Source organism: Peromyscus leucopus, chromosome 17 (assembly GCF_004664715.2).
Source record: "Peromyscus leucopus breed LL Stock chromosome 17, UCI_PerLeu_2.1, whole genome shotgun sequence".
In the NCBI taxonomy this organism is placed as follows: Eukaryota; Metazoa; Chordata; class Mammalia; order Rodentia; family Cricetidae; genus Peromyscus; species Peromyscus leucopus.
Window position 1 is genome coordinate 34,641,123 of NC_051077.1, and position 17,204 is coordinate 34,658,326.

Here is a 17,204-nt window from a genome sequence, read left to right on the forward strand (position 1 = left end):
TTGCTTCTCACATCTGTTACACACCCTTTTGGTTAAAGAAGGCTAGCAAAACCATACTCTCAAACTCCCAGCTTTGGGGAAATTATTCAGGATACCAGATTGGAGCTCATGGGGGTATCACCGGAACCTATTAGAATTAGATCTTTTGGAATCTATTTGATCTTATGGAATTCTATTTCTAAGTTGACAATAAGATGCTAATGTCTGGCTACGCTCTGAATGAAAATGGAGTCCAGATTTCGGCCAGATTTGATCCGTGATGCCCACCATCACTTGGTGTCCTACATGGTACATGGACCAGCTGCTTCTGCCATGAGAACTCTGACAATGGGACCATTGTTTTGTCTGACTTCTCTGATATACTTCCCAGGCATTCACTTCCCTATACAGGAGTCCGAGGTAAAAAAAAAGAGTTAACTGCACAATTTAACACTTTAATTCATCAAACAAAACTATATCAATTGTTTCAAAAAAAGACTGTGTCTCTAAGCTTATCTCTCAAATTTCCATGGAAGGTGTAATAAAAGAGAGCCAATGGCCAACCACTGAACTTTACTGTCTGGAAAAAAAAATCCCTCAAGTTTATAAGCTGAATAGCAGCCTTCTCCACAATGTAACTTACAACAATGGTAACAAAGAAACCATTGACCTTGTTAACACTTATGATAAAGCATATGGTCTTGGGGTATTTTTCTTGCCTATTTTCTTTAACAAGGGCAAAACTGCCCAATTACCGGCTTAGCTATATTCTCAGCAAGAGTTATGGTAATATGAATACTTTCTGTACGTTGCAGACACCACTTCACCCACACAGCAAGTGTCAAGGACAATGACTCACATCAAATGGCTATTATATAATCTGGATCTCTGCTTAAGTTTTATTGTGGCCTCTCAGACAAACTCTCCATGAAGCCGCTGACTACTGCCTCTTCCTATGTTTTCCTCTGGAAGCTTGAAGCAACTAGGAGCAGCCATCACTCCCTCCCCCAATAGTAGTTGGTTTTGACTTCTGAGAATGAATGAGGGAAAGTTAGGAGGATATGGACAGATAGAGAAAAGAGGGGCAGGTTTTCAAGAGGGTCATTCCCATGTTCATGGGAAAAAGGTAGAAGGGAGTAAAAGACCCCACTGACAGACAAACTCATGGGAAAGGAAATAAGGTAAGTAGGCGACTCAGAGACCTTATGAAAGACTTAACCTAGAGCACCAAGGCAGACTCCCAATCTGAATGCTTCCTCCCATCTTGATGGGAGATGTCAAATTATGATCAATTAAATGATCATTTTTGTTCCCTCTCTTCATTTTGCTCCTTTATCTTTCCTACATTTCAGTCATTTGTCTTTTCCAGATTATTAGTTCTTTACATGTCACACAGAATGAACTCAGCTACTACCAGTCTCTCCATTGTACAATGACCACCAAGCTGTGTAGACTTTATTCAATGATGCCCCATTCTAGAATTCTCCAACTTTGATGATAAATCTTCTTTTTCTTGTTGTTGTTGTTCTCCTCCTCCTTATTCTTATTCTTCCTCTTATTCTTTCCTTATTCTTCCTCTTATTCTTCTCCTCCTCATTCTTCCCCTTCCTCCTCTTCTTCTTGCATTAAAACTGTCCTTGGGTTTCTCTTCCTAACTCACATTATTACATTACAATCTGATAGCATATTTAACTTGTGTCTTTGATTCAGATAATTATACATAATAAGATATTTTTAGGTTATGAGGTAATCTTTGTAACTCTTTCACTCTATCCATTTTTTTTCTAGATGAAGATTTCTTAGAAATGACTCATGCTTGAGATACCAACACTTACAGGCCTAATTCTGAAGGATTTTGAATTCAAGGAGAGCCCAGGCTAAACAGACAGTCTCAGTCTCAAAATATTTTTTTTTATTTCTGTACATCAAAAAGATAATCCAGGGGTTAGAGATATTGCTTAGCAGTTAAGAGCTCACATTGATCTTGCAGAGAACTTGAGTTTGGTTCCCAGCACACACATTAAGCGACTTACAATTGTCTGTTATTCCAACTCCAGGGATTCTGATGCTTCAAACATCTGTGGGTACCAACACTAAAGTATACAGAGGCACACACATACTATTAACATAATAAAACCAATCATTTTAAAGTATAATTTATAGCTAATATACACAATGAAATATCTGTTGTTATTCTAGCTTAGCTAAACTCTTGAGAAGTGAGGTCCAAATGTGCTACACAACCTTTATAAATTACATTCACTTTATAAGTTAAAAGTGGTCCTAGTTACTGTAAGTCTGCAGCATGAATTAGGATCAATAAGACAATCATCTCAATGACCTCATATTTAAACGTGTGTCTTCATGATTTTATTTATGCATACTTAGTGAAGGAATTCTGTTTTGACATTAGTAAGGAATACGAAGTAGAAGAATCATCTGTTGACTTTCATTTCTGTTTCATTTACAGATAACAGAGATCGAAAGTGTCCTATGACCTCTACCTCACTAACAATCACCAACTGGGATTTCCAGAGTCTGTCTCCTCTTGGTAAGCTCGCCTATTGTCCTGTCTTCTGTCATTTTAAGAGTTGGCCTCCTCAGGTACCTTAAATTCTGCAGGTAAATTTCATCATGTAGACTTTGACTCTTGAGTCTGCCCTCACACAGAGCCTGGGGCCCCTGCTTAAATTCCCTTCAGTCCATCATATCTCTGTCTTCTCTCAGATAAGATCCTTCTCATGTGTTACCTGGAACTCGGGGACAATTGTTATCAAAATGCTTCTTACGGCATCGTCTTCTCTGACAAGGTTATTCATTTTATTGCTCACTCTTCTTCCCTATAGAAACTACTATCCTAGGATACTTCTTTGCTTTCCATGTGAGTTGTCTCTGGCCTCAACATGTCTTCTACCTTTCAGGTTTGCAAATAGCCAGCCATTCTTGATCGTTTGACACTTCTAACTCTTTTCCTTTCTTTTTTTTTTCCTGAAAAACAAACTTATTAGCTTTGACCATTATCTATCACTAGATAACCTTATTTCTATCTTATGTTTATAGGAAATTATTCATCAACAGTTGGATTGTTCTGATTCATTCTATGAATATTTTGATTTCCCATTATACTAACTTCCTTCAACATGCCTCTTTCTGCAGCACTCATATTTAGCTGTGTTTGATGAATTGCTGTATTTCTCCCACCGCTGGTCCACTCTTTACTGCTGTGTCTTCGTTATATCTTCTCAGCTAAAGATTTGCTCTGGTAATTCATCGCCACCACCTCTTCACCATCAGTCATTCTCTTTTCACTCCTTTCCGGACCATTTTAATCACGACACAAATATCTTGACTATTTCTTCTTCAGTCACTATCGGATTTCTCTTATTCTCCTTATAAATCATGGACCCAGTTTTTCAAAAGCTCCCCCTTTATTCCCTCTCTGTTATCTTAAGTTTTGGTTGTTGAGGCAAGGGTGTTTGAGAAACAAATGCACTTTAATTGTAAGGCCGTTGATAAAGCTCTGTTGTATTTCAGGGTGCTTATCAAACTTATGAGTGGTACAAACACTTCCACAAAGACTGGCTCTGAGTCACCATGAGTCACCAATCTGATGGCTCCACAGGAACTGCTGTGAATTAGGACTATGACACAGACACTCTAAGATTCATGTTATTCATCACCCTCACCTACATAGGCCGCTGTGTTTACTCTTCTCAATTTTGGTATTTCTTGCTTATTTCTCTACTTCAAAATAAATAGTTAGAATGAGTGAAAGAGATTTTTCTGAAAAACTTCTCTCTTCCCTTGAATATTTGGAAAATAAAGAAGCAAAAACATCTGTCCCAACACAATGAATTTTCGACCTCTTCATTTTGGTGGTCTTCAACCCTCTGCAGTATGATGAAGTGAGCCATAGACCATGGAACTCTTGGATTGACTTACGTGATAGATTAGTAGATGCTAGGACAAACCAAGTGTTTAAGTCTGCAACATTACTGGATTAGCTGAGGATGTACCAGCCATAAACTAATTTGTGATTATTTCTTAATTCAGAATGGGTCAGTGATGAACTATTTGGGATAATCTGGGTATAAGGTACCAACAAAACATTTCTATAACTAGGATAACTGAGCCAGTACTCATGAAATCCTCTCTTAGTTAACTTACAGGAGGCATTGCTTTCATCAGAAATATACCACAAATTATTCTATTTTACCAAAAGGGTCCCCCTTTAAAAAAAAATTCTACACTATTAATAATGAAAATAGCCACCGACTTGGTGACTTAAAAATTAAGATATATTTATTCCCATGAGCTGGCTTTTTGGAGCCCATTACCTATGGTGGGACACCTTGCACAGCCTTGATGCAGGGGGAGGGGCTCGGACATTCCTCAACTGAATATACCATGCTCTGCTGACTCCCCATGTGGAAGGCCATACCTAGTTGGAGGAGGGAATAGAGGGTGCGTTGGGGAGAAAGGCTGGCAGAAGAAAGGAAGAAAGGGGGATCTGTGGTTTGTAAAATGCATAAAATTTCTTAATTAAAAAAAAAGTAGAAGTTTAAAAAATAAGATACCTTTATTCTTTTCCAGTTCTTGGGGACAGCAATTTGAAATCATATTTAGTGGGCTGTTGTCAGCGCCCTGGTCCCTTGACATCATAAGGGAAATTCATTCACTGTTCCCACAGCTCCCAGGGGCTGCTGGTATTATTTGGATTACAGTTACATCACGTTGGTCAGTACTTAGGTGGCCATGCTGCCTTTCTTTTCTAGATGTTTATCTCTACATTCTATCTCTGCTTCCTTTAACAAGGCTAAAGAGATTCCATGTAGGCTTTACTTCATAATCTAAGGTATGCTGTTCATCAAACATCAAGATCGTTAAATTAACCTCATCAGCAAGAATTTCTGTGTCATAAAGTAGGACTCATGTAAAAATTCCAGGTATAAGGATATTTATAGCCTTTCAGAACCATTAATCAACCTATAATATGCCCCTATCTTTTACTCTAAATGCCAGTTAGTATCTATATCCATACCATATATTTTGACTTAAATAAAATATTAAATTATATTATCAATAATTTTATTAATTGATAATTTACTTCAAACTGATTTATTATATGTCTCTGACTCATAACACATACACCTCTTTTATGGCTTATGTATAACTCACTGATGAGTAGATATGGAAATGAATAAATATCTGATATCTTATATATTACATGTATCTATATACAAGCACACACATTCCTACTTTACATGTATAGTTTCTTCTTCATAATCATTAAAGAACAATTCTAAAAGTTTAATGAAAATGGACAGATACTATTAGCCTATTTCAACTTTACAGTACCCTGTGAAAATAATTTGTTCAGTATTTTCTGTTCTGTTATTGCATTTTTTTGTGACCAGAATGAGGTGTCAGATTTTTATTATCTGATATATATTGGAAATTAGAATTGCATGCCCTATCACCCTGACCTTTATATATATTCTGCATTTGGGTTGGATAACCTTTCTAGTTTTTCTTCCTATTAATACCTTTTCCAAACTAAGAGAAAAAGGTGAAATGTCCAGCTAGTAAATATACAGAGTAGCAGAAGGCCAAGCTGAGATAGCTCAATGACCAAACTTCACATAGGACAAGCAATGTCCTAATGCCGTGATCCCCTACTTATGTTAAAATTTAAATAGGGATGTAAATTAGGATAACTGAATCCATCCTATAAAAATGAATAAAGAAATCTCTCAAACCAATTCCACATAAGGTTACAATCCCCCAGTCTTCCAAGAAAACATAATTGAAAGATTACATGAGGTCACAAAGTCAGTTTTCATTATTATTAAAGTGATGCATACACATATTTGTATCTTAAGCTCTGTGCAATGCAAGCTATTTCAGACCTGTCTTTGTGTGTATGTGATGAGAAATCACAAACTGATCATGACATTTTTAGCTCCTTTTTGACAGTACCCACTGGTGGGACTGCTGGTAACTGTGCTTATACTTAGGAAGGATGGAACAGCTGTACTCCAGATACAAGAATCATCATACCAATTTTTCCCTCACATTTTCTTTCAATTAGATTTTTAGTTACAAGAATATACACATGCATAGTAATCAATCTATTACTTTGTCACACTTTAGTACACTTGTAATTAGCCAGCATTTGAAATTAGCTCTCCAAAACAACTACCTTAAACAATACTGAAGTATTTAACTAAAAATAACTTTTATTTCAAATAAGTAATTAAGGTCAGCAGAATATATGTAATACTTTCAACCCATGAGATAATCCAACATCCAAAAAATGATCAAATTCTGCTTGATAAGGAAATAATCAACAACAGTTTCTTTTCTATCATTACTCAACTCAGTATGTATAGCACATGCATTCCGGAAAGGAGAAGTAAGTATGAGCTCTCTCTATATATATGTAATTTCTCCAGTCAGCAAGACTGTTGACAAGAGTTCCTAAAGTCAAAAGCTTGCTCTTGGGCAAGGCTGCTGTCCATTGACAGAGTGTGTGCAGAGAATGAGCCAGATCCTGGATTCAAGCGTCCAGCCCCAAAATTAAAAGTTTTATTTCTAAGCATTTTAAAGAACAACTACACCTTTTACCTACATAAGAAAAACCACCTTTAAATTTCTCATTTTAGTAATTCTTAAATCCAATGTGCCAAAGTCAACTGGTAACTTTCACAAAGAAAGAAACTGAATATGGGCGATGATTCATAAAACAAGATAAATTTTTCTAAGAGTTGAAAAGAGAAAAATAACTATGTTCTCAAGACATTACAGTTATTCTTTCTGGAACTTATGTTCTATTTTAAGTAATTTTCTATTTGTATTATATAATGTTGACTTTTTACCAACATTTAAGTTATATATATATATATATACATATATATACATACATATATGAGGTACGTAAGGTCTTTATTGTTTTTCTTGACAAAGAGTGGGAAACCTATTAGCACTAATGATTTTTCCCACAGACATGGTCAGCATAAAGTATATATATATATATATATATATATATATATATATATATATATATGTATATATATGCATACACATGTACACAGACACATGTATATACATAAGCACATGATCTAGAGCTTTACAAGTTTTACATAGCTCCAGAATTCACTGATGGATGTTGTATACATGAGGGTGACCTGGTGTGACTATTATGCTGAGATGTCATCATTCAACAGATCACAGGTGTAGCATATGTTATATTATTATTACCTCTGCTTATTATACTTCCAGCCCACATGCTAGTAATGAGAATGGTAAAGTAGCACAGAGTGGCTTTGATTATGTTATGAATTTCAACAGTCACAGAAATAACAGATCCTGAAAGGACTACTAACAAACCCACCATTTATCTACTAAAATAATAATAAAAAAAGGGGGAATGATATGGAAACTTTATGAATAATATTGAGCTCATAAATAATGTAATAGGACTTTATGCAGATTTTATCTTTCTCTGGTGACAATCTGACAATTGTGTCTCCTTCCTCTTAAGGTTTTTTAATCCTATACATTTCTACTAGTTATATTTTGTTTTCTGTTTCAAACCACATATTCTGTGTAAGTCCGTGAACTGGCCATATGTGTAGTAGTTTAAGTTACCTGAACTTAAATTCTCAACCAATAGATACAGTTGTACTCTTACTAATGTAATCTTATAAATTTCTTAGATGGTGACTGCCTTTAAGCAAGCTAAAGGGGGTAGGACTAAAAGACTTAAGTTAGCCATAATCTCTTAATTAAATTTCATTAAAGTACACTCACCATGGAAGCTTAGAGGTCTCAAATTAGTAAATTCCATACTAAGAAAGTAATAATGAGAAGGGAGCTAATGCAACCAGAAAAAGGCATTTGAAGGAAGAAAAGTTTGTGGACTTATAAACAAAATTGGCTGCACAAAGACATGTGGAGCAAAAAAAAAAAAAAAAACTTACCAAGTGAAGGAAAGTTGCAAACTGTAGATCAAAAGACAGGATGTAAGTTATTGGGAATCAGGGAAGGTGAGACGGACTTTGGATCAGAGTTAAAGAGAATATTTTGAAACTTGAATACATCACTTCAAGTATTTTACAGAAAAAAAATAAATGTATCACAATAAAAAACATCAGTGTTTTAGGAAAAGGAAGTGGGTAAACACAGAGCCTGAAAAGGAAGCTGTTTCTCACTAAGGAGCACTGAAATTCATTTTTGAATATTGAGGTTGAATTACACTCCAAGGTTTGAAGAACTTTTCATCAATTAGGAGATGGGGAAACATGTACACTGGTCTGATCTAAAAGCTGATGTGCACATTTATATATAATATATATTATAGTGTTAGACAAGGTCTAAATGCAAATAGCTAATATTTAGTAGATAATACCATGAAGAGTGTTCTTTTAATTTGATAACATTGGTATTAGAGGTGTGTGTGTGTGTGTGTGTGTGTGTGTGTGTGTGTGTGTGTACAAAGAGACAGTTGCGAGTTCCACACATTTTAAAGGGTCAGAGGTAGTGAACTATGTCTTAAATTTTGAGTACTGAAATTTGCACTCTAATGAGATTTTGTGTTTTCAAATGTTATCTTTAAGTGAGAGCTAGCATCAATGAACTTCAGTAACTAAAAAACTGAAATTCTGGTTCTTAATAAGTAAAAGGAAAATGAAATGTCTTAGGAAAATGGTCTTGTCCTGAAGAGTGAAACTTATGGGTTAGTCTGTCATTTTCTAGTTCTCCCAGGCGGTCCAGATCACCCTTAGTTATTCACCTTGTTGAGGAGAAAGAAAATCCTTGAATTAATAAACTTGGAGATGTACAATTTTCTCATTCAAAGAAAATTTAGATGTCACTTGATGGATTAATATAGACTATTATAGAATGTTTAATCCTCTCACCTAAAATTGTTAAACAAGTATAAATGTCAAAATATTGTTATTCATGTTAAATTTCATGATTGAAAATTACGTTTTATGAATATTTACCAAATCTCGATAGAGGTAAAAATACAACTCTTGACTCTATCTAGGCTGCCCAGTGGTCCCCACTCACCACGGTTGGTCTGCAGCATTGGCCACATGATGAATGTCGCTGGGGAACTAAATCTGTAAACTCACTTAGTTTTAGTGAATTCCACTTTTATAGTCATGTGGAGCCTAGGGTTACCCTGATGGCAGCAGGTGAGTCAAAGAACCACAGAGAGTAGAGTCGGCTGGTTCTGAACTGGAGTCCGCAACCACCCCAACAGCGCCACTTAATAAGAAAATGAATCGTGCCCTCAATTGTGTTCGCACTGTCTGCTCTTTCAACGACTCATTTTAAAACTAGTTGTTCTTCTCCTTCAATTTCCTCTCCTCTTCTGAAATATTCCTAGCAACGGTCATCTTGTAAGTTTGCTAGTTTGAGAAGGAGAGCTAACCTCAGGTAAACAGCCTCGTTTGTCTCCATGGGCCAAGCCTACAGTTTTTCTACTCTCTTCCATCCCAGTTGATGCTACCTCTGACTAACTTGTCATGTTTCCCCTCTGGGAAGGATCACCATTGGTTCCTGAGTATTCTCCTGATAATGCAACACTGCAGCTCTGATTCTAGTCTTGTTTCCATGACCTTTCTTCACAGTGGCTGTAAAGTTACTGTCTCAGAGCATTTGGAGGTTTCCCATATGCGAGTCTAACGTTCCCCACTTTTCTAAAATAAACCAGGGTCACGAAGGGAAGAAGTGAAATCAAGTGACGACTCTTCTGCAAAGCTGCAGCTATAAAGCAAGACTCTCTCTCTTTTCCCATGTAGCCCCGACACTGATTGATTCCTTACTATCTGAGCATGGATGCTCCCCTACCATCTTGATCTTGCCATTTAATAGAGAGTTTGAAAACATTCAGTTCCTCTATAGCCTGATGAAGGCTAGGGCTTTCTATGCAATCCTTCATGCTTGGCATCCAACTCCACGTTCAAACACACACTCACTGTATCACCACTACTACCATTTCTGTTGAACAACAGCTCTTATGGTCCAAGTAAAGGCTTCACCAGAAAGCCTTGCCCTCCCTCTCAAAAAAGAATTCAGCACCCTCCTCTCAACCATCTGATTTCTGTTGCAACAAACTGAAAATTTTGCTCTTGAATCTTATGAGTATCCAGAAGGCAGGAAAGTGATATTTCCTCTGTGCATTTTTGACATTTGAGATTGTACACCTCATTGCCCAAGAGATTTTTAAATACAGAGACAGAGGTACCTGCTGGAAGACTTTCCTTTCCTTCATTTGTATGAGCAGCACAACTAAGGCACACAACAGCATGGAACACAAAGTTCTTGAGACTACAATGCTGCTGTTGGTAACTGCGCTACATTCACAATACTGATTTGCTTTTTTTGTGTTCCTTTCCCAAATATTAGTAATTTTTAGAAATAACACATAAATTTATTTATCCAGTCATAAATAAGAGACAAGATTCTTATTAAGGATTTAGAGATTAAATAGAATTAGATAATTCGTGAATGAAATAAAATTCTGTCTGGGACCTAAACTTCCTCTTTTGAGTTTAAAGAAAACATTATTTGTGTGTATACATCTATCTATATTAGTATATCTATGTATGTATCTCTATCTATCTATCATCTAACTATGTATCTATCTATCATCTATCTATCCATCTATATGTGTGTGAGCCTATTTATATACACATATATGTCTGCACATATACACATACCATCACAAATATATATATATATATACTATTTATATGTATTTACATATAAATAATGTGTTTAATTCTGCATATTATATTATATATATAATCTATAAGCATATGATGATGCTTGGTTTAGTCTTGAAGATAAATAGACATGATTTGACAAATTAAAAACACAGTGGAAATATCAGCTAAATCACAGAGAATCTGAACTAAATAGGTTTAAATTTTATTTATACAACATGCATCCTTGCTACTGGTGACCTCAATTTGGTCACTGTGTTAGAAAGTAAACACTGCCATGTTTCTTATTTGTGAAGTTTTATTTGCTGCCCTTTCTCAAACTCTCTACCCTCACTAGAGACAAAGACATACTTTCAGTTATTTCAACAATAATTTCACACCATATTAAGGTTATCAACTTAATACTAGTTTCATATCTCCTAAAAAAGAAATACATGCACTTCCTAAATTATGATATTAAATTATATAAATAAAACAAAAGCAAAATTGGAATTTTTAAAATAAGATAATTTCTTTTTGAATCCAACATATCTCTGAACAGGCTATATAAACATTTCATAAATATGACACTGTTATCTCTTTGATAACATAACAATAGTGAATTTATTGCACTCTAGAAAGACACTTTAATTGCCTGTGGAGGTCATGCCAAATTGAAAATCAGTGGGCAGGAATAATGCCAAATAGTTCAACTACTGAGTCAGTACGATATGCAGGAAATAGCATTATTGAGGAGAGAAACCAGAGCATACTCTACATTATGTAACTCACCAGAAATCGATTTGAGTAGGAAAACTACCGTGAAGATGAACTATTTAAAACATCCAGAATTCAGAATTTACAGAGCACTGTTGTATCTCTGTAAGTTTTAGTGAGATAGAAAACTGCATGTGAAATGCTGCTTGCTTTTCATTAAAAGAACATTTCCATTTACAGCCTCACATCTTAAATTGCTTTAATTCCTGAGTGAGCAAAGAGCCTGCAGCATGCTGATATTCCCCTACTCCATTTAGAATTGAGATAATTGCCAAGTAATTACATTAATGTAAAGAAAGGGACAAAGATAACGGGAGATGTCAGGAAAAACAAGTTACATATGTTCACAGTTGAAATAAATAGGTTTAAACCATCATGAAAATTACATGGCACAAGAGCAAACAAGTGAATCCATCTCACTATACCATCTTCCTTCAGTTAGAAGAAAGCCCCTTTCTTATCCAGGGGGAGATGAACATGACGTTTCCTATGAAACTTCTATCATGCAGCATTATTAACCATTTGGATAATTTTAAAAGAAACTGCAGATAGGTGTTCTATGAGCCAAAACATAATCAATTGTAGAATATTTACACAGAAAAAAGTGAGTCACATTTAGCTAATCAGAAAGGAAATCAATGTTAAAAAAATCCACATAACAAAGCTGATGTAAACAATGGACAGAGTGTCTTTGTAATGATGCATAGACAAGATTAAAATGACCAGATTTTAGCTGATTAAATTTTTACTAATATTAGAATGAAAAAAATAATTAAATTATTTTAAATTTAAAAAATCACTTTAATGTATTTTAAGTAATTTGAGCTAGAATGGGGTTCTAAACTTTGAAGAGTCTTAGTATTTTAAAATTTTTCATATATACAAATATATATACATTTATGTATATATATATATATATAAACACTTACTATTGTTTTCTTGAGCAAAATCTATATCCACCGCAGGAGTTTGAAGTTGTGGCCTGTTGAAAAGTCACAAAACATGCATATATTAATTTAAAACATAAGAAAAATCTAAATTGAAATAAATAATATGATTCCTTTATGTTCATAAATAAAAGCTTTTATAAATATAATATCCTGATTCTAATTTATTTCTTGGATGGAAAACTAGAAAAGCCATCTAAAAATTATTTCTCAATGTTCACTGCATTTTACAAAATACAAAATTAACAAGATTAAATTCTGATTGCAGAAAAAAATATGAAATGTTCTCATTGGAACAGACAATATATTCATTTTCCCCACGTTTATAAGAAACATAATAATCATGGGTTTATATTGAATGGATAAGGATCATTTTCATTCTGCTTTGAGAATTGGGCTTTCATGGTCTTCCAAAGTCCTTTTTGCTACAACAAACCTTTTCTAATCCATCTAATACATTTGAAAATAACAAGTATGAAAAAAGGGTCTAGTCAAGTTAGAGACACAGTCTGAACAAACAAAGAAGTTATGAAATAATCCACAGATTCAATGCAGCATTTCCCTGGATCCTAGACTAATCTGTGGCAGAAAAAGATAGAGTTTATTATATGTTTGATGTAGAGTTGCATCATTTCATTTGACCTGAAATGGGGAACTTTGTTAATTATCAAAGTGACTCAGGCCCAAAGACCAATTTATAAAAATTACCGAGATCACTTGGGCAAAAGTATTATTTTTCTTATTTCTTAAATGTTAATTTTCATGGTTGGAATGTGCCTAATAAAAGGAAATGGTACAGTTTAATTAAATATCTATAACCACAGATAAAATTATCTGAAAATATTTAACACAACAAATTCCAAAAGGAGCTAATTTATTTTTTAATTTCTAAAAAAAACAAGAAAAGTGGGCTCTGTAGGCTCAGCTCTAATATCCATGATTTCACCTGTTTGGGGTAGTTGGCTACTTTTCCATTGCCATGAATTAGTTCTCTCTTTTCTGACCAGGTCTTAAACCCAATTAGGAAATTCATGGTTGCCAGAAAAGTACACATGCAACTATTGTACTCATAGGGACATCATACCATGCTAGTGATCGTGGTTCATAGGCATCAAAGGTGGGTAGGACAGGTGGTTGGCACCTTCTGATAACCATAGAAGCTAGTCCTCAGAGAGGAGGCTTTCAGGTCAACTCCAGCTCATGGGTTTCTGGACCCTGTGTCTAAATTACATGGTGTGTTCAGCAATATCAAATCACCTTCCACCTCTTGGAGAGTAACCAAAGGCAATAGCAATAGCCTTAATTTTGGGGAGTCTCTTGAATAATCCAAGCCATTAACTTCATACAGGGCTTCTCATGCCTGCTTTTAAGTATTTTGTTAGACAGTCTTTAGATCTTGAGGAGAGCATTGTTAACTTAGAAGAAAAATTTTTATTTAAACTATACATTTATATACATACTTATACTTAAGTGTATTATAGATTTTTTTTTCTCTTTCAGGAAGATAGCCAATAATAAGATTCTTTATGACTTCTTCAGACACTGTTGCACTCTAAGTAGTTCCCAATCTTGGTAGAAGCATTTGAAACATAGAAATTGCTGTTAAATGGAAAGTATGAGAGGATTGAAGTGTCTAAATTTATGTTGCCTTCGATGTGATTAATGAAATACTTCTAATGTGGACAATTATTCATCACGTAGCACCATAACATGCATAACACTTCCATGCAATATAACTTTTTTTCTTTCAGTCAAATGTGCAATTTGTATACACTCTACAAAGAGCCCTTTGAGTTATATTAGTGATGAACTATGGGAGGAGCTACAGAAATGTTCTTTTAGATTAAATATCACTAGGGACATCTACCATGGTATTAGACTGTAGCTTCCAGAGTGCTGTTCTTTGTTGTGCTTCAACCCTTCAAACCCTGCCTGTGACTCAGAGTCCAGCTCTGAGAAAACTCTGTTTCTGGGTAGTGAAGTCTGACATGGTTATTTCTGCCTTCCTTATCTTTTTTTTTGGGGGGGGCGGGGGTTGATTGGTTTTGATTTCTTCTTATTTGGCATTTCTACATGGATGTGTTTTGTATGCATGTGTACCTATATGTGCTTACATTTTTGAAGGCATGCATGTACACTTGGAGTGCAGAGGTAGACTTAATATTTTTTCCTTAGTAGTTCTCTACCTTAAATTTGCTGCAGGGTCTCTTTGTTATCCTAACTTTCCTGCCTGTTCAGATAGTTTAGCTAGTAGGTTTTCTGTGGAGTCCTTGTCTCCACGTTCCCTATGCTTGGACTTGGTAGAACTACCCAGTATCCTCAGGGGTTCTGGAGATCTGAACTCCAGTCCTCAGATTGCCTGGCAAGCCCTTTACATAATGAACTGTTTTGCCGTTCCATGCCTTAATCTTGCCTTTCAGAAACAGTAAGAGAAGAGACATTGAAAAGCGTTCGTTTCCTGAGAAAGACAAAAGAAGTTCAAGATAGGAAGCCCAAGTACAAGATCTGGGTAAGAAAAGAAGCAAAGAAAGGAATGTGGTTTGAGGAGAGTCTGTAGGATACTCAGCAAAGTCTTAAGTAAGCTGGTGGAAAGCATAGTTCTGCAGCATGGGTGCTTCAGGAAAGGCATGCACTAATCAGTGAACCTCATAGATACTTGTACGTTTTTGCTTAGCCAGTGGCAAGTGTACCTAAATTTCTTGATATTCTGAGACTTACTTGTTCCATGTGGTTCAATCTTAGAAAAATGTTTTGTAGCTATCTTCCAAAAGCAAAAATACACAATATGGGTTCATTCCACAAGCCTACAAGGGCCTCTAGTCATCCTTGCATTATGCTAATTGCCCTAACATCCCAAAACATCCTGAATTACAGATGCTGATTGTTGATACAATATATATATATATATACACACACACATATAGTAAACACATATAATAAAACTCCACTTCCTAAAATGTGACTGTGCTACAAGATACAAGCATTATCCTTCTGGCATGCCTTTTATTGTTAAACCAACTAACATCTAATTGCATATAGGGAGAAAAACTGATAAAAGTGAAGAAAAAGAAAATAAAGGAGCCAGAAGAACCTGTTTTCACATTGCTCTGGGATTTACATTAACATTCCTGGAGAGTTCACAGCAGGATTTTGGCTCATTCCTCTGTCATCTCTCTCCTTTGGAATGTCTGGAGTTCAGCACCAGACTCTAGTTCCTAACCTGCCAAAAGACATGCTGGCTTCTAGGTAGGGTTTTCTAGCCTTTTTGCTATTAGCCCATATTTTGACAGTATGTTGCCATGGTAACAGGATTCATTAAGGGTATTCAGTTTTGTTCTGCCAATGAGGATTTTGGCTGCGTGTCCTGCTGGCCTCAGAAGATTGATCCATAACATTTGTCTTATGAAGCCCTGTCATCTCATAAGATGACCGATGATACAATATACTCCATAATGAGCCAGGTTCTCCCCCATGAGCTACTCCTGAAATGCAAGTCAGACACTCTCAGAAACTATACTTTCAACATCATCATCAGGGTTGGGTGCTTAAAATAGGCTGCCAACAAGTGATATGTACATAACCTTATCATCCTCAGGTTGAAGCATGGATTAAGAATGCAAGCCTTAATGTTTGTTGTTTAATTCTAACATGGAAAAATAAATTCTAGATTTTGAAAATTTAGTTTGTATACTCATCTGCAGGAGCAAGGTTTGCTGGAAATAACTAACACATTGATTGAGTGAACAAAAAAATCTTAACATTGGTACCTATCTTAGTTTCTTTCCTCCTGCTGATAACAGATGTAATTTAAGAGAGGAAAGTTTGATTTTAGCTCACACTTCAAGGCCAGTTCATCATGAAGAGGAAGTTAAAACATCAGGGACTTGAAGCAGCTTGTCACAATGTATGTGTACCCAACTCTGTTTCTTCACTTTTTGTCTTCACTATTTCTTCACCATTAATAATTCCTGCCCACAATTCAATGGGTAGTCTGATACCAATGGACATAATCAAGACAATATGTCAGAATTCACAGTCTTGACATTAGATGATTTTTAGATACTAGCAAACTGACAATTGACACCAGCCATTACCTTAACCACGAGTTTCCATAGGATGTCACCAAAAAATCTTAATGTACTTTCTTTTAATTTCAACTATATTTTAGTATCATATTGCCAAGCGTTCTATAATATATATGAAAGTTTCAACTATTTAATTATACAAGTAAAGAATTATCTGGTCCAAAATGTCAACAACATTTAATTGAACTTGAGATACTATGGATTAGGGCAAACTTGGGTTAATCACAGTCCATTCTAGTTTACAGTCCATTTTAAGGGGTAAGGAGAGCCTAATCAATAGGTAAAGAAAAAAAATGAATTCAGAGGCACATGAGAAGAAATCCTATGAAGTCTTCTAAAAGGAAAGACAAACAAGCTAAATAAATAAAACAACAAAATCAACAATGTAAGCCATGTGAAAAGACCTCACCTAAGGAAAGGCCAGTGAGAAGCTCAAGGAGGAGGAGGGCGCACAGCTCTTTGTACTCTCCCCATACAGAGTCATTTCTCAGTGACCTCTGTCCAGTCCCCCCTTACTTCACTGCTACTGTTATCTTAGGCTATGACTTATAATCATCTTGGTATTTTTTTTTAAATTACATTATTTTCCTAGCCTTTTCTGAACTTCTTCATTTGAATCCACAGAAATAGTTCAGATCCCATAAGATCCCAACTCTTTTTTGGCCCCTATAATTTTAGTTTTAGTTTAGTTTTGCTTT

The 17,204-nt window shown here is 35.3% G+C and overlaps 1 long non-coding RNA gene across 1 annotated transcript in view; it reads right to left on the minus strand.

Annotated features, from left to right (window-relative positions):
* LOC114699819 overlaps positions 1–17,204 on the minus strand; it is a 1,576,032-nt gene that overhangs the window by 802,407 nt on the left and 756,421 nt on the right. Inside the window, exon 4 of the long non-coding RNA XR_003735587.1 lies at positions 12,404–12,456. This is a non-coding gene — a long non-coding RNA (uncharacterized LOC114699819). The remainder of the gene's footprint in view (positions 1–12,403; positions 12,457–17,204) is intronic.